The sequence below is a fragment of the Pan paniscus genome, chromosome 2 (genome assembly GCF_029289425.2).
Source record: "Pan paniscus chromosome 2, NHGRI_mPanPan1-v2.0_pri, whole genome shotgun sequence".
In the NCBI taxonomy this organism is placed as follows: Eukaryota; Metazoa; Chordata; class Mammalia; order Primates; family Hominidae; genus Pan; species Pan paniscus.
Window position 1 is genome coordinate 37,091,221 of NC_085926.1, and position 18,716 is coordinate 37,109,936.

Genomic DNA, 18,716 nt, shown 5'->3' on the forward strand with positions numbered 1-18,716 from the left:
AAAAGTAATATAAAACTCAGCTTTATACAACAAAAACAAAAACAACCTGTACACCAGATTTGAAAATAAAGAACGGGACATTACCATGCAAAAGGGGTGGGCAGGACAAGATATTATCTATCAGCAAGCAAGTTTGACTGATTGTTTTAATCAACTCTTATAAACTCATTTCTTTCTCTGGTTCCTAAGTCTTTCCTCAAATCCGGGCCTTTACCTTTAACTTCTTGTTTGATTACACACTCAACACATTTCATACAGTTTGTTATATGCCTCTCCAAACTTACTCTTTTTCCAGAATTTTTTCCCCATTGATTCAATCATATAAACTAGAAACTTCAGAGCCAACCTCTCTTTCATTTTGGACACTGCCAATAATCAGTCTCCAAGTACTGACAATTCTCTACCACTGAGTCTCTATCAAACCCATCTCAGCTTTCTTTATTCTCACTGTTCCTGCTCATTTCAGGAACTCTTCATCTCCCCACTCCCCACCTCTGTTTTAAAATTGAGACAGAATTCACATATCATCAAATTCACTATTTAAATGTATACAATTCCAACTGGATGCAGTGGCTCAGGCCTGTAATCCCAGCACTTTGGGAGGCCAAGGCAGGAGGATCATATGAGGCCAAGAGTTTGAGACCAGCTTAGGCAACATGATGAAACCCTGTCTCTACTAAAAATAAAAAAAATAGCCAGGTGTGGTGGTGCACACTTGTAATCCCAGCTACTTGGGTGGCTGAGACAGGAAAATTACTTGAACCTGGAAGGTGGAGGCTGCAGTGAGCTGAGATCATGCCACTGCACTGCAGCCTAGATGACAGAGTGAGACGCTGTCTCAAAAATAAATAAATAAATGTATACAATTCTGTGGTTTTTAGTATACTCACAGGATGTGCAATCATCATGACTAATTCCAGAACATTCTCACACCCCAAAATGAAACCTGGTACCCATTAGTAGTCATTCCCCATTAACCCTTTCTCCCAGCTCCTGGCAACCACTAATCTACATTCTGTGTCCATGCATTTGCCTATTCTGGACATTTCATATACATGGAATCATACCATAGGAATTCTTCATCTCTTGCTTACAGTTACCTCCAAATCCATCTGCCTACTTCCAGAATCTGCCTTATAATTTATCTTCTACATGGTTATATGATGGACAAATCAGCCTTTCAAAATGTATTATTTCTGATCACGTCATTCCACTGCGTAAAATCCTCCACCAACTCCTTATTACTTATGGTTAAAGCAAAAATTCCACAGAACAGCACAAAGGGAGGAACAGAAAGAAGAAAGGTAAAACTGAAATAAGGCTCCTCACAGTCAGGTCCCCACCTTACTTCCAAGTCCAGTAGTTCCCCCCTTATCTGTTGTTTCAGTTACCCATGGTTAACCAAGGTACAAAAATATTAAGTGGAAAATTCCAGAAATAAACAATTCATAAGTTTTAAATTGTACGCCATTCTGAGTAGTATGATAAAATCTCTCAGGACGTCAATCATCCCTTTGTCGAGCATATCCATCCTGTCTATGCTACCCATTTGTTAGCTGTCTCAGTTATCAAATCACAGTGATTGTGTTGGAGTAATCCTCATTTTATTTAATAATGGCCCCAAAGAGCAAGAGTAATTCTGACAATTCAGGTATGCCAAAGAGAAGCCATACAGTGCTTCCTTTAAGTGAAAAGGTGAACGTTCTACCTTAATAGAAAAAAGAATCATGCACTGAGGTTGCTAAGATCTATGGTAAGAACAAATCTTCTATCCATGAAATTGTGAAGAAGGAAAAAGAAATTTGTGCTAGTTTTGCTGCCGCACCTCAAACGGCAAAAGTTACAGCCACAGTGCATGATAGTTAAGATGGAAAAGGCATTACATTTGTAGGTGGAAAACATGAACAGAAATGTGTTCTGATTGATGGCAATCAGGTTTGCTACTATCCACAGTTTCAGGCATCTGCTGGGGGGCTTGGAATGTATCTCCCATGGATTGGAGGGGTGGGGACTACTCTACTTGCTCCACGTGTACTGGATGCATCCCATCTCTCTCCATTCCTGGACTCTACTGTGTTCTGTTACGCCTCTCTTCACAAACTGTTTGGCAGGAGCTGTTCTCCTTTCTCTTATTCAGTAAAATATTACCTTCTATGAAGATTCTCCCCAGTCCCTCTTTCATAAAGTAAGGCTCTATACCCATGTCTCTATTGCGGCTTTATTGTGTTGTATTAAAATTCCATGCTTCTCTCACCCCACAACTTTTATGCCTCAAGGTCTGCTAAAAAAAACAAATGAATTGCAGGGCATAGGTCACAGTATCAAGGAAATGAGATAAGGAAATAGCTTAATGTGCCACATGAAACTTAGAAATCTTCTGTCTGCTTTCTATATGGTAGTGGAATGGTTTCCTCTGTCCTTGGTCACATCCTAACTCTGATTCAGACTATCCCCTCTGATAACTATAGTTGTTGTCTTCCCATGTTGTTATATTCGTGCCCAAGTCTCATAATAAGAATAAACTCAACCAATGTTTAAAAGGATCTACTACATTAAGCAATTATGCTAGGTGCTGAAAATACAGAGTAAAGTATGACATCTCTGCCCTAAAGCAGCTCACAAAGTTGAAGAATACAGAGACACAATGCTTATGGGTAGGAAGCATGTAGGAGGGAGAAATTAGTTTTGCCTGGCAAAGTCACAGCAGGCTTCTAAGAAGCAGAGAGAGTTAAATAGTTAACTGCTACTCAACTATTCCAATTGTGGCAATTTCCCAGTCTGTGCAACTGGTCTTTTAATAGAAAAACCCCTGCAAAGTAAATTGTAATCTACCAACCGTAAGCTGTAACCACTAACAATCTAGATAAATTAGTTTTCTCCCATGAATTTTACACTGGCCTCTGTCTTTTCAAAATCTATGCTCTGCTTCAAGTTATCTGCCTTCTTCAACCCTCTATGAGTAGACACTAGTTTCTTATTAGAGTTTTTTTTTTTTTAATAGGAAACACTTCAAGGCTTTTAAGCTTAAGTAGATAGCAAATATATTTTAAAATCACAAAGCATCAAAACTTTCAAACCTTTTTAAGAAAGCCCTATCAATGTGTAGGAATTTTCATTTACATGTATATTAGCTTTGTACCTGAAGCCTCCTTTAGAAATTTAATTCAAGAATGCTAATTTTATCCTTCTAAGATTTGTCTGTGGCCAATTCTGTACAATCTATATATACTAAAATGAGACTTCCTTCATAAAACCCAACTTAGAGATAATTAAAATCTATTCTTTAATAAGACATTTTTAACTACAAAAAGGAAAGGAACAGAAAGAACATGGGCTTCAGAGACACACAAACACCCTTCCCTTTGTTACTTAGCCAACTCAGATGTTACCTCCCTTGGAGACTGTGTTGAAGAGAGGCCATTAAAACCACATGCTTTAAAAGAAATAAACAGGATTTAAAACTACTTTATCTGGTTCTTTCTATACATTATTACTAGATGCTTGAAGCAACATGGATAAGCAGGAGTAGCAAGGAGCCAACACTGATTCCAACCTAGTAGACGAAATATATGCTCTATAACTTATTGTGATATATTTTAAAATTATTTTTGAATAGACAATTATGGGTACATAAAACATACTTCTAGGTAGTTAACACTAGCATTTTTACCTCAGAATACAATCAGATAAAGAGCTGCTACAGATTCATTTTAATATACACCTCATACATACAAAATAAATGGGATATAACAATAAAGGACAACCAAGATTTAACTAAATTCACAGTAAAGGCTGGGCGTGGTGGCTCACGCCTGTAATCTCAGCACTTTGGGAGGACAAGGCGGGCAGATTACTTGAGACCAGGAGTTCAAGACCAGCCTGGTCAACATGGCGAAATCCCGTCTCTACTAAAAATGGAAAAAATTAGCTGGGCGTGGTGGTGCGTGCCTGTAATCCCAGCTACTCCAGAGGCTGAGGCATAAGAATCACTTGAACCCTGGAGGCAGAGGTTACAGTGAGCCAAGATTGCACTACTGCACTCCAGCCTGGGCAACAGAGTGAAACTCTGTCTCAGAAAACAAACAAACAAAACAAAATAAAGTTGGCTAAAACATACAATTACCATTTGATCCAATAATTCCACCTATGGGTATATATACAAAAGAACTGGAAAGCAGAGACAACATATATTTATATACCAATGTTCACAGCAGCATTATTCACAACAGTCAAAATGCAGAAACAACCCAAGTATCTATCAATGGATGAATGGATAGACAAATTATGGTATATACATACTTTGGATCATTCAGCCTTAAAAAGAAAATTTTGATACATGCTGCAACATGGATGAATCTTGAAGACATTATACTAAATGAAATAAGCCAGACACAAAGGAGTAATATTGTATACTTCCACTTAATGAGAAACCTAAAGTAGTCAAATTCATACAGACAGAAAGCAGAATAGTGGTTGCCAGGGACTGAGGGTAGGGGGAAATGGGACTTACTATTTAATGAGTACAGAGTTCCAGTACTGGATGATGACAGAGTTCTTAAGGATAGTGGTGATGGCTGCATGACAATGCAAATGGATGTAATGCCACTAAACTATATACTTAAATATAGTTACCATGATAAATTTCATGTTACATATATTTTACCAAAAGAAGTTGGCTAATTTAAAAGTCAGAATAAGATATAAATTAGAAGTACTCAGAAGCCTAAATTATTTAAATACTTTTAGAGTCTTTCGGCTGATATGACCCCAACTGTTATAATAAAGTTAATATAAAAATTCAGAAAAATTCAGGAGTTCAACACCAGCCTGGCCAATATGGTGAAACCCCATCTCTACTAAAAATACAAAAATTAGCCAGGCATGGTAGCGCTTGCCTGTAGTCCCAGCTACTTGGGAGGCTGAGGCAGAAGAATCGCTTGAACCTGGGAGACGAAGGTTGCAGTGAGCCGAGATGGCACCACTGCACTCTAGCCTAGGCAGCAGAGCAAGACTCTGTCTCAAAAAAAAAAAAAAAAAGACAGTGAAAATCATGGGCTTTGATCACTCCCAGAACAAATGCATTAGGTTGTATTTAAACTCACAGAACTTTTAAATTTGTAGAATATTCACTGTATCACTCAATGAATAATTAGGAATCACATAATGGACACTAAGAAAGAACTTCTCGGCCTGGCGGTGGCCTGCTCCAGTTCGAGCCGGTACCTCACTGCATCTCGCAAGAATTTGTGGATTTGGGGGTGGAACCCCATTCGGAAGAGCACAAAAAACTGCTCTTAAGTCATTGCAGAGCTACAGCTCTGGTTAGCCAGCCACAAAGTTGTCATGAGAGTCGTCTCCACAATACCAAGAGCTTGTGTCTGGCAGAGCCGGTGTGAGATGAGACAATGCTGTCCCACCTCCGGGATAACCAGGAGTTTTGGCCAGACTTTTGAGCACATACCGAGAGAGTGAGGAGCCAGATGACAAACACATACTATGGCACTAAGACAGATTAATAAGGAACTTAGTGATTTGGCCCATGATCCTCCAGCACAATGTTCTGCAGGTCCAGTTGAGGATGGTATGTTTCATTGGCAAGCCACAATTATGGGACCTAATGACAGCCCATATCAAAGCGGTGTATTCTTTTTGGCAATTCATTTTCCTACAGACTGCTCCTTCAAACCACCTAAGGTTGCATGTACAACAAGGATTTATCATCCAAATATTAACAGTAATGGCAGCATTTGTCTCGATATTCTAAGATCACAGTGGTTGCCTGCTTTAAACTATTTCTAAAGTTCTTTTATCCATTTGTTCACTGCTATGTGATCCAAACCCAGATGACACCCTAGTGCCAGAGAGCACACGGATCCATAAAATAGACAGACGTAAAAGTACAACAGAATATCTCGGGAATGGACTCAGAAGAATGCCATATGATGCTACCTTAAAGTCAGAATAACCTGCATTATAGCTGGAATAAACTTTAAATTACTGTTTAAAAAAAAAAAAAGGCTGGGCACGGTGGCTCACACCTGTAATCCTAGCACTTTGGGAGTCCAAGGCGGGCTGATCACTAGGTCAGGAGTTCAAGACCAGCCTGGCCAATATGGTGAAACCCTGTCTCTACTAAAAATACACAAATTAGCTGGGCATGGTGGCGTGAAGCTGTAATCCCAGCTACTCGCGAGCCTGAGGCAGGGGAATCGCTTGACCCAGGAGGCGGAGGCTGCAGTGAGCCGAGATTATGCCACTGCACTCCAGCCTGGGCAACAGAGCAAGACTCAGTCTCAAAAAAAAAAAAAAAAAGAACTTCCAGGAAAAGAGAACTAAACATGTACTATGGTTTATGTATTTCTACATTAGATACTTCCTTTACCATCAGAATTTTGTATTATGTTCTTCTGGAATTTGAGAAAAGTAGATGAGATACAATAAAAATATAAATAATTTTAAAATGAGCAAAGGATTTAAATAGACATTTCTCCAAAGAAGATATAAAAATGACCAATAAGTACATAAAAAGATTCTCAACATCATTAGTCATTAAAGAAATGTAAATTAAAACCATATTGAGATACTTGATATCCACTAGGATTGCTATAATAAAAAATGTTTTTCAACTGAAAATAACTAAAATTGGCAAGGATGTGGAGAAATTAGAACCCTCATATATTACAGGGGTAAATGTAAAATGGCACAATTGCTGTGTGAACTGCTGAGGCAGTTCCTCAAAAGTTAAACACAGTGATACCATCCATCCACCTCTAAATATGTACCTAAGAGAAACGAGAACATATATCCACACAAAAACCTGTAAATGAATGTTCATAGCAGCATTATTGACAATAGCCAAAAAGTAGAAATAACCCAAATATCCATCAACTGATGAATGAATAAACCAGCGAGATTATCCATACAATGGAATATTATTCAGCCTTAAAAAGAAATGGAACACTGATACAGGATGCAACATGAATGAACCTTGAAAACATTTTGCTAAGTCAAAGAAGCCAGACACAAAAGGTCACATATTGCATGATTCGATTTATATGAAATGTCCAGAATAGGCAAAAACATAAAGACAGAAAGTAGATTACTGGTTGCCAGGGGCTGGGGAAGGGGAAGACGAGGAGTGACTGCTAAGTGGTATGAGGTTTCTTTTTGGGCTGATGAAATGTTATGCAATTAGGTAGGTGACAGTTGCACATCTTTGTGAATATATTAAAAACTACTGAATATTTTTAAATGGTGAATAGTTTTGATGGTATGTGAATTATATCTCAATTTAAATTTTTTAAATAGATGAGACTGAATGCATCAAAAATGCCTAAGCTAAATAAATACTAAAATATATAAAATTCTAATATATAAAATTTAATATATAAAATGGGATAAAGGGGAGCTTATAACCTATTAATAACAAGTTTGGAAAATGCTAAGTTAAACATTTTTTAAAATCAGAGTCCTTAATAATATGCATTATGAATCTCAAAGAAGAGGATAGAATATATAGTATTTCTCAGACTTGACCACATTACTAAATAAACCCTAAATGAAACTTCAAGGTTCATGCTCCAAGAAACACAGTTTGGGAAATAATGATTAAGTAATATATCAGGATCCAATTACAACTGTACTAAATCTTACCTTTGCTCTTGATACTTATAAAATTAAACTAAATTATCTGAATAATCACCTCACAATAGAAAACCCAAACTATTCAGATAATATATATACCATGGTTTGACCACTTACTTAGCAAGGATAGATCCTTATTTTCTTTCTTTTTTGGGGGGGTGGGGGGTGGGGGGGCGGGGACAGGCTCTCACTCTGGCACCCAAGCTAGAGTGCAGTGGCATGATCTCAGCTCACTGCAGCCTTGACCTCCCAGGCTCAAGTGATCTTTCCCATCTCAGCCTCCTGACTAGCTGAGACTATAGGCATACACCACCACATCCAAACAATTTTTGTTTTTGTTTTTGTTTTTGTAGAGACAAGGTTTCACCATGTTGCCCAGGCTGGTCTCGAACTCCTGGACTCAAGCAATCTGCATGCCTCGGCCTCCCAAAGTGATGGGACTACAGGTGTGAGCCACCACACCTGGCCTTATTTTTTTTTCTTCCACAAAATAACCCGTTGAAGTACAGAAGGGTTAAGTAACTTGCCTTCCCCAGACAAGCAAATACTGGAGCTGAGATCTACATCCTAAGAATCTTACTTCAGTTCACACTCTTAACCACATTGCCACCAACTTACATCTTTATAGTTCAAGTATAATTGTATATCCTTAGACAAATCATAAAAACTTACTTTGGATAATTATCCTAGGATTTTCAACTTAGCACAGATTCTCTCTTTTCTATGAAATAATACTATTCTAGTTCTCTGAATAGAGAACTAGATAGGTAAATAATCTTCTCCTTTTACCATACACAGTATCTAATAACCAAATGTAGATAATCTCCTTTTACTGTACACAGCCTTTACTCTCATTTTTTACTCCCCAGTTTCAACTACCAGCCAATGAGAATGACTCAAATCTAGCATCTCAAGCTCTGACTTCTCTACCAAAATAAACACTTACATTTCTAACATCTATCTTGTCAGCACCAAAACCAGAGTGAATAAAATCAATCTCATTTTCCCCCAGTCAACAGGCTTTGCTTCCTTATTTTCCAGTTTCCATTAATGGAACCTTGTCACTCTTGTTCAAACCCAAGGTCTCAAGACCTCCTACTTCCTTAACAAATCTTCCTTTACAATATCCCTTGAATCCATCCTCTCCATCTACTCCAACAGACTCCCTCTACTTCCAAATAGGCTCTTAGTACTTTCACTTATAATACATCAAGTTTTTCTAATCCTAACTTCAGTTTCTCCATCTCAACTCTATCCCCATCCGTACTATTCCATCGTGGAATTAATTTACCTGAAGCAATTTACCTGAAACAAGGAACAAGTGAGGTAAAAATGTCTCAAAGTAAAACGTGATTAGCTATATTCTGTGATGCCCAATACCCAAAGCATTCTTAAACTTTCTGATATTTAAATTTGGATTTTGTTACTGCTTCAGTTAAATAAACAGAGGGGAACAGGCTAAAATAAACTTGTTGTGGCTCATGGTGGCATTCCAAATCAGAGACTCATGTGAGGCCAATCAATCGTATTCTAAATTTTCCATCCATCCAATGGGTCTACAAGTAGGAGGAACCTATTCAATGGGCTAGGCAGTGCTGTTTCCCTAAAATAAAATCCATAAATTGAATTTCACTTGAGACTGCTATCTGAGAGGAGGAAAAGGGTATGTATATTTAAGTACTGTATCTAATGAACCACAAATAAGTGTATTTCTTCAGGATGTAGGTACTTTAAGTATACAGTAGTTCCCCCTTATCCAAGTAAGTTCCAAGTCCCCCCGGAGATGCCTGAAACTGCAGATAGTACCAAACCCTATCCCACTGTCATCAATCAGAACATGTTTCTGTTCATGTCTTCCACTCAGAAATCTAGTCTTTTCCATCATAATATACTTATCACACACACTGGCTATAACTTCTGTGGTTTGAGATGCAGTAGGAAAACTAACACAGATTTTTCTTTTCTTTCTTCACAATTTCATGAATAGAAGATACGTTCATACCACAGATCTTAGCAACCTCAGCACACAATTTTTTTCCTTACTAAGTTGAGAACTTTCACCTTTTCACTTAAAGAAAGAATTTTATGGCTTCTCTTTGGCATATCCAAACTGCCAGAGTCACTCTTGCTCTTTGGGGTCATTATTAAATAAACTAAAGGTTACTCAAACACAAACAGTGTGATACCATGACAGTCAACCTGATAACAGAGCCGGCTCCTGTGAGACTATCTAGCAGGTAGCATACACTGTGTGGATACACTAGACAAAGGGATGATTTATGTCCTGTGCAGGATGATGCGAGATTTCATCATGCTACTCAGAACACTGCACGATTTAAACAAAAATAAACAAACTGTTTATTTCTGAAATTTTCCATTTAATATTTTCAAACTGTGGTCAAACATAAGTAACTGAAACCTCAGAAAGCAAAATCACATGAAGGAGAGACTCTGCACAATGAACCATACAAGGTTTTTAAAAACAAAATGGGTACCAATCAATGTGTAGCCTATTTAAAAAACAACAACAAAACAGGAAGGTATTTCCAAGATATATAATGTAAATGATCTGAATTATCAATGGAAAAAGTTTCTCTGCAAGTCCTTATCAGTTCAGCACTTCTTTCATTATTCCAGTTCTGACACTTTTAGTATTTCCCCTCCTGTGCCAATGTTTTCATGACAGAAGGCATTTTAAGGTCTGAAGAAGGCATTCCCTTCACACCCTCCAAAGCCACTAACAGACTTCCCAGTCTTCCCTTCTTTCTTACTTTCCCTGTGGTTCTACTGAAGAGCTGTCTCTTCTGTTGTTGAAAGTCAAACCCTCCCAAGCCCCGTCACACACACTCACACACATACACACCCTCCATTTTATGATGTCCTCCCCAGGACTTTGTCCCAACTATCTGATCTCTCTTCTGGGTCTTTGCTCTCTACTTCTATTGGTTCACTCTCTTCATCATAACTAGGTTCAAAGTCTCTCTGATCTTTAAAAGGCCAGCAAAAAATCTCACCCTGGTCCAATTCTACCCTATCTTCTCTTTACAGCTAAGCTTTCTCACACCTCCCTCTTCACTTCTCACTCTCTTCAAACGACTGCAATCTGGCTTCTGCTCACATCACCTTATTGAAATTGTTCATCACAAAAGTCACTAATGACCTCTAACTACCAAACCCAATAGAATTTTTCTATTCTTATCTCATCTGTCTTTTCTGGACTTTCAATATCATTAAACACATATTCTTTCTTAAAACTCTCATCTCTTAGCTTTCTCCAATACTAGTGTCTCCTGGTTTTCCTCTTTATTCTCTCATCTCTCTCCTTCAGCATCCTTCATAAGCACATTTTTCCCTGCTAGCATCTTAAATGTTAATATAACCAAAGCTTTCAAGCTTCACCTCTTGCTCTTTTCATTCTATATTCTCTCCTGGGCCATACTGTTAGTCTGTAAATCTTTACGTCAAGCTAGAATTTTCTCCCACAATCCTGATCCAACTTGCTATTAAAAATTGAAGCTGTGCTCACTATGGCAGCACATATACTAAAATTGGAAAGATACAGAGATTAGCATGGCCTCTGTGCAAGGATGATATACAAATTTGTGAAGCATCTTTATTTATTTATTTATTCATTCATTTATTTATTTATTGAGGCCAGACACAGTGGCTCATGCCTGTAGTCCTAGCACTTTGAGAGGCGGGCAGATGACTTGAGCTCAGGAGTTCAAGGCCAGCCTGGGCAACATGGGAAAACCCCGTCTCTACTAAAAACAAAAATTAGCCGGGCATGGTAGTGCAAGATCATGCCACAGTGCTCTAATCTGGGCGACAGAATGAGACTCTGTCTCCAAAAAAAAAAAAAAAAAAAAATTGAGGCTCTCCCACTAGAACTCAGACTTAATACAACCCTAATTTAATTTATAATCATTCCCTTAATCTTCCTCTTCTTTTTTATATTCCCCATCAACTACCCCATTACCCAAAATATGAAACAAAGACTCATCATAAGGGTCCTTCCTCTTTTCTATCCTCCCTCCATATTCAGTTGCTAAGTCTCAACTACTTTGCTCCCATCAAGATTCTCTTTACTATTTCTTCTATCCAGACCTTCCTCTTTATTCCTATTGTCATTGTCTTATTTTAGGTTCTCATCATCTTTCACTAAGATAACTACAACAGCTTCATGACCAGCCTAGGCAACAAAGCAAACCCCCATCTCTACAAAAAATACAAAAATTAGCTGGGTGTCGTGGTACATGCCTGTAGTCCCAGAACCCAGGAAGCGGAGGTTGCAGTGAGCTAAGATTGCACCACTGCACTATAGCCTGGGCAACAGAGCAAGACCCTGTTTCAAAAAATAAATGGAAAACTATAACAGCTTCCTGTTTTCTGCCTTCTGCCTTCTACCACTCACTCTCCACTGGGTGGCTAAAGCAATTATACTGCAATTCAAATCTGAAAAAGGATTTACCCTTTAATGGCTCCCCACAGCTTTGAAAATCAAATGTAAATTCCTCAGCACACAAATCCTTTCATGATTGGTCCCTATTTCCTCCCTAACATCACCTCCTCCCATTCCCTAGCCCCTCTCCAGCTATACTGAACTACTTACTATTCTGGCAGTTTCCCACCATAGTGCTAGCTGTTTTACACCCCTGTGTCTATAGAGCTCTTAGAAGGCAATATACAAAAACCCATTAAACAAGGCTGTTTATGGTGATACATATTAAACCTTTTTTTTGAAACCAAACATTTATTTCGCATTTGATTTCATTGGTTCAAATGTTTAAAAGCTGGAGTAAATCCACCTGTCTTTCTTATGGGCTCTTCCTCCAATGTGTGTTAATCTGGCCAAGTATGGCATATGCTGTTGCTGAATCCTGGTCCTCTAAGGCCTAAGAGGCTCATCCCCAGGCAGGGCCCGGAGTCAAAGCAAATGCAGAAGGCGGCCACAGGTACAGTCTCAGTAGCATCAGACATTGTTTGGGCTGATTCCTGAGTATCTATCCTGTCCCTCAGGACAGCCAGGGTTTAGCACTCTAAGTAGCTACTGGCTCACGATCATATGATCACTGCAAGAACACCAACCCCAGCAGGTCCCAGCTCCAGCCAGTTTCCTCTGGGCAGCATGTGAGAATGGACTTCCTGCCTTTTTGTTTGTTTGTTTTTATTTTTATCATCCAGATCTAGTTTCAAAGAGCTCCAAAATGTCCTTGCCACATGTGGACCTGAGAGCAAGAGATGACTTTTCAGAGCCATATTCTTGTTGCATTTGGACAAAATGAATAATGCCTTTCATAGTTTCTTTGTATTTCTCTTCAATAGGTGGTTGACCCAACATTTTTCCTACTTTTTTTTTTTTTTTTTTTTTGAGACAGGGTCTCACTCTGTTGCCCAGGGCATGATCCCAGCTCATCACAGCCTCAACCTCCCTGGGCTCAGGCAATCCTCCCACCTCAGCCTCCTGAGTAGCTGGAACTACAAGCACGTGTCACCATGCCTGGCTAATTTTTGTATTTTTTGTAGAGACAGGGTTTCACCATGTTGCCCCAGCCAGCTGGTCTCAACTCCGGGGCTCACACAATCCGCCCACCTCGGCCTCTGGTCCCAAAGTGCTAGAATTACAAGCGTGAGCTACCATGCTCGGCCAACCCAACGTCTTTGCCCTATACAATGAAAATACAAAATACAAAATGAGAACACAAAAAATAAAGCATTACATTGTAAAAATTTAATTTAATTGGTCCAAAATATACTTAAATAAAATATGCATTTCAATAAAAATGTCTACAGTGAAAGACTTTATGCATTCTGGGAAACTTTACAACATGTAGATAGGGCCAACATTCACAGAGGGTAAGGGCATCTGTATCCAATCACAATTTGTAGCAGGTTTCTTATTCCAATCTGCAAGTTACACTGAACACATCATGAGCATCACTTCGGGAGAAAACCAATTTTGTTGGGGAAAAGAATAAGAAAGCTCCAGCCTCAATTTTGAGTTCACTACAACTTCTCAAGAGTATCACCAACAGCCTAAACAGTACGAGTTCAAAAAAGTAAACATGTTAAGGTGATATAGTTTAGATGTCTCTTCCAAATATCATGTTGAGATGTAATCCCCAGTGTTGGAGGTGAGGCCTGGTGGGAGGTATTTGGGTCATCGGGGTGGATCCCTCACGACGTGGTGCTTTCAACACAACAGTAAGTTCTCGTGAGATCTGGCTGTCCCCCTTGCGCTCTCGTTTCCACTCTCGCCATATGATGTGCCTGCTCCTGCTTCACCTTCCACCATGAGTAAAAGCTCCCTGAGGCCTCCCCAGAAGCCAAGTAGATGCCAGTGCCATGCTTCTACAGCCTGCCAAACCATAAGCCAATTAAACCTCTTTTCTTTATAAATCACCCAGTCTTGGGCATTTATAGCAATGCAAGAACAGCCTAAAACATAAGATAAGCAGATAACTCTTTAGAAACCTAAATACGTTTTCTTGCTGTCTTTATGTTGAATTCTCCATCTACAACGGGCAGTCATGAAGATGGTCTTCATCAGGACAACATGGTCACAGGACTGGGACAATCCAGGGGAATGAGAGGGAGAGTCAGGGGACAGGGAGAGAAGGCAATGCCTCTTGCTGCTTTTTCACATTAGAGACAAACTGTAACACACAGTCCACGGGCCTGCAATCTTCTCCTTTTATCATCTGGCATTAACACTTGATGTAGTCATCGACTTTATTCAAGAAGTCCTCCTTGTCCTACAAATGATGTTCTGCAGCTTCAACATTCAGTGGATCGTCAAAATTCAGAAGATTAGTAAACAAATAATTTAATCTCCAAATAACATCCTTTAACGTTCTCGTGGGAGCCCAGCCAGTGCTGTCAATCGAATGTCCTCAGTAAACTTTAGACATATTTCCCCTATCTCTGTGATGTTAGGGTACCAGATCCTGGTCAGGCATTTCACTTTGGAAGGCACCACATTGTATGCATCAGGAAGTCCAGTTTCGAGCTGAAATTTTCCACCCTGGTAGTAACCCTCGTCTGGGGTTACAGTCAGCAGAAAGCAATGAAGCTTTTTAGATCAGGAAATACTCTTGACATGTACAAGGTAAATAAGCTCAAGCTCTGCAACCTCTTTAACAATCAACTTGTCTCTCACAGAACCCTCTGACTGGGGCCGGATGCTATGGCTGACGTCCCAGACCCTTTGAGACTGTCATCGCACTTCAGTTTGCTTACAGGTGTCAGCGCTACTCCTGCCTTTACCCTGGGCACCCCAAGACAGGTGAGGCAGGCCTGGCGCCCAACACCATGCCTGGCCTGGGCAGTGGTGGTGAGACACGGCCCCTCATAGCTACATCGACTCCAGGTGGCAGGTTCAGAAGTTATTAGAACTTTTAATACATGAACAAGAAGGACACATTTTTATTTTATCACACTGATTCCTTAATAGGAGGAAGGAGAGGGATAGGCCTGGGGAATGAAACAAAGGACCTTAAACTTGGTTTATATCTCTTTCTCCCTTCCTTTCTTCCTAACATTTTAAAGAAAAGATCTGAAACAACTGTGACAACATGTTAACATTTGTTAATGCTGGGTGTTGGACTCATGGATACTTATATTATTGCCAAAATCTTTCTGTATTTAATGTTTTTCAAAAACAAGCCAGGCATGGTAGTGGTGCCTATAATCCCAGCTACTCAGGAGGCAAGGTGGGAGAATCACTTGAGCCTAGGAATTCGAGTCCAGCTTGGGCAACCTAGCAAGACCTCATCTCAAAAACAAAACAAAACAAAATACTACAGTAGTACACGAAAACACACTCAAATGACTTTAAAAGAAGAAAATCCTCTAGCTTTAAAACTTTAGTATCACAGTGTTGATGGTGCTAAAACTGCTATTTTAAAGGAGGCAAATTTACAATTCATAATTTGACAGAAATGCACCGAACTGAGCCAATGAGGTCTGGAATTGCCAGCCACACATATGTCCATAACATAAAACCTATGCAACTGGCATGGACAAAAGAGAGATAATGTACAATTTGGGCCTTTACAGACTATGCTTTAATTTCAAGAAATTTGAAATACAAAATTTGAGAAAGTAAAACATTCAAAGAAAATGACTAACTCAGGTAGCAAAGACTCAGAGTTCACTGTGTTTAATTTTGTTTACTCTTCCATGACACTCATGCCAAAAAAACACTGAAAGACAAATTAAGAGACATAATATTTACTGTGTTGCCATGGTTTCCAAATTAACAAAAATTACTGCTCTATTTCCTAGCAACTTCCCTTTAGTACAAAAATTTTTAATTAAATCTTACAATATGATTATGTTTAACCACTTTAAGTTTTTGGTAGTTGAAGACAAATATTTAAATTTTTCTGAGCATAAACACCAACATGTAGTAGATAAACTCTAAGAATTTTAACTCATCTTTTTCTGATGTCAAACAACTATATCTTCCATTTACTCGGAGACCTTTTGACAGCAAAAATATTCTTTTGGAATGAGAGAGGACTTTATACAACCCAATAAACAGTATACAAAAAGTAAAACTTTGGATCTGCAATGATATATTTAACCAAAAATACTAATTTGGGGACTAATATAAATACTTGTGAGAGGGGGAAAAAAAGGTGTTGCTAGTACTGTCTTCAAATTTAGGTTAATGATATTGTGCCATCTGAATTTTTTTCTCCAAATCCCACCTCTCCTGGAACATGAACAATGACTTCAAATGGGTGAATGTTAGCCTTGCTTCTGATACATTTTAGAGAGTTATCTGAACATCATCTGTTTCCTCAGCTGTAAACATGGCTAGTAATAATATCTATCCTACTTAGCTCAAGACTTTTGTGAGAATCAAGATGTGAAACTGCTTTCAAAGTCATGAAAAGTTACTGAAAAACAAAAAATAAGCTATTAATGGTGGAATTAGAGAAGACTGATTGAAAAACAATCTGGCATAGTAAGAGGTTAAATGCACAGACTCTGGAGCCAAGCTTCAGAGTCTGAATCCTGGCTCTACTATTTCCTAGCTACGTAACCTTGGGGAAGTTACTTAACTTTTCTGTGCAATGGTTTCCGCATCTGCAAAATGCAGATAAAAAAACTGACTGCAGATTTTATAAGGATTAAATGAATTACTGCATGTAAAATGCTTAGAATAGTGTTTGCTACACAGCACTCAGCAAGTGCTGGATGTTAGAATCCTATACAATTTTTTAAAGAAAGCATCACATTAAAAAAAAAAGTTCAAATACTTAGTGACAACACAAAAGGAGACTAAAAGGTGGTGGCATTTTCCTCCCTTACAGAAATCTGGGTAAATCCCTCCAATTTTGAAAGGAAACATTCTGGGTAGTTTCAAATTTCAACTACAATTATGTTGTTTCCAAAATGCTTCATTTGTGCAAATAGTTAAGATCACTCACTGTAGAGTCGTATCTACGTTTTCATTTTTAAATCTTTTAACTGAAAAATATCTCACTGATTTTTAAGTTCTGGGATACATGTGCAGGACCTGCAGGTTTGTTACATAGGTAAACACGTGTCATGATGGTTTGCTGTACCTATCAACCTATCACCTAGGTATTTAGCCCCACATGCATTAGGTATTTATCCTGATGCTCTCCCTCACCCCACTGTGCTCCCTCTCCACAGGCCCCAGTGTGTGTTGTTCCTCTTCCTGTGTCCATGTGTTCTCATTGTTCAGCTCCCACTTATAAGTGAGAACATGCAGTGTTTGGTTTTCTGTTCCTGTGTTAGTCTGTTGAGGATAATGGCTTCCAGCTCCATCCATGTCCTTCCTGCAAAGGATATGATATAGTTCCTTTTTATGGCTGCACAATATTCCGTGGTGTATATGTACCACATTTTCTTTATCCAGTCTATCACTGATGGGCATTTGAGTTGATGTAACTCAAATGTAACCCAAAACTATAAAAACCCTAGAAGAAAATCTAGGCAATGTCATTAAGGACATAAGCACAGGCAAAAAATTTCATGATCAAAAGCAATCGCAACAAAAGTAAGAATTGACAAATGGGATCTAATTAAACTAAAGAGCTTCTGTAAGGCAAAAGAAACTATCATCAGAGTGAACAGACAAGCTACAAAATGGGAGAAAATTTTTGCAATCTATCCATTTGACAAAGGTCTAATATCCAGAATCTACAAGGAACTTAAACAAATTTACAAGAAAAAAAAACTCCATTAAAAAGTGGGCAAAGGACATGAACAGACACTTCTCAAAAGAAGCAATGTATGCAGCCAACAAACATGAAAAAAAGCTCAACATCACTGATTAGAGAAATGCAAATCAAAACCACAATGAGAAACCATCTCACGCCAGTCAGAATGGTGATTATTAAAAAGTCAAGAAACAACAGATGCTGACGAGGCTGTGGAGAAACAGGAGCACTTCTACACTGTTGGTGAGAATGTTAGTTAGTTCAACCATTGTAGAAGACAGTGTGGTGATTCCTCAAAGACCTAGAACCAGAAATACCATTTGACCCAGCAATCCCATTACTTGAAGGAATATAAATCATTGTATTATAAAAATACCTGCACATGTATGTTCACTGGAGCACTATTCACAACAGCAAAGACATGGAATCAACCCAAACGCTCTCATTGATTTTTAATGTATTTTTGTTATAGTAATATCACAATTTCTTATCAGGTTTTAGGTAATAACTTTCCTTTGCTACAAATAGCCTCCTACAGCATTTGACTTCTAATTCAAAAGCTAACTGAGCAGCTTCCAAAAGGAAAATCATAACAATGAGCTGGATCAAAAAAGTGTGTAATGTGTCAAAAGGAAATACACTATTCCTAAATAAGTTATTTACTAATAACAAAGAGGAAGTGATATGGTAATAATTCTCACCAAAAGAATATAATTTAATGATGCTCTTAATGATGCTCTAAGCAACTCTTATACCATATTAGTTTATGGTCAGTCTGCAGTTGCAGATAGAGTCTGAAACAAAGTTGGCAATTAAGTAAGAAATCCCAGCTGGCAGTCATCTTAAATTTCCAATATACAGCAGGAAATGTTG

The 18,716-nt window shown here is 38.5% G+C and overlaps 1 protein-coding gene, 1 non-coding gene and 2 pseudogenes across 31 annotated transcripts in view; 2 read left to right on the forward strand and 2 right to left on the reverse strand.

The window, feature by feature from the left end:
• LRRFIP2 (LRR binding FLII interacting protein 2) overlaps nucleotides 1-18,716 on the reverse strand; it is a 133,027-nt gene that overhangs the window by 76,526 nt on the left and 37,785 nt on the right. The gene's annotated exons all lie outside the window — the stretch shown is intronic.
• LOC134729888 (ubiquitin-conjugating enzyme E2 D3-like) lies at nucleotides 4-7,092 on the forward strand (annotated as a pseudogene).
• LOC106634552 (NEDD8-conjugating enzyme UBE2F-like) lies at nucleotides 8,678-15,066 on the reverse strand (annotated as a pseudogene).
• On the forward strand, nucleotides 11,163-11,266 carry LOC112439377 (U6 spliceosomal RNA). Its single transcript, XR_003027673.2, has one exon. It is a non-coding gene; the product is annotated as a U6 spliceosomal RNA (small nuclear RNA).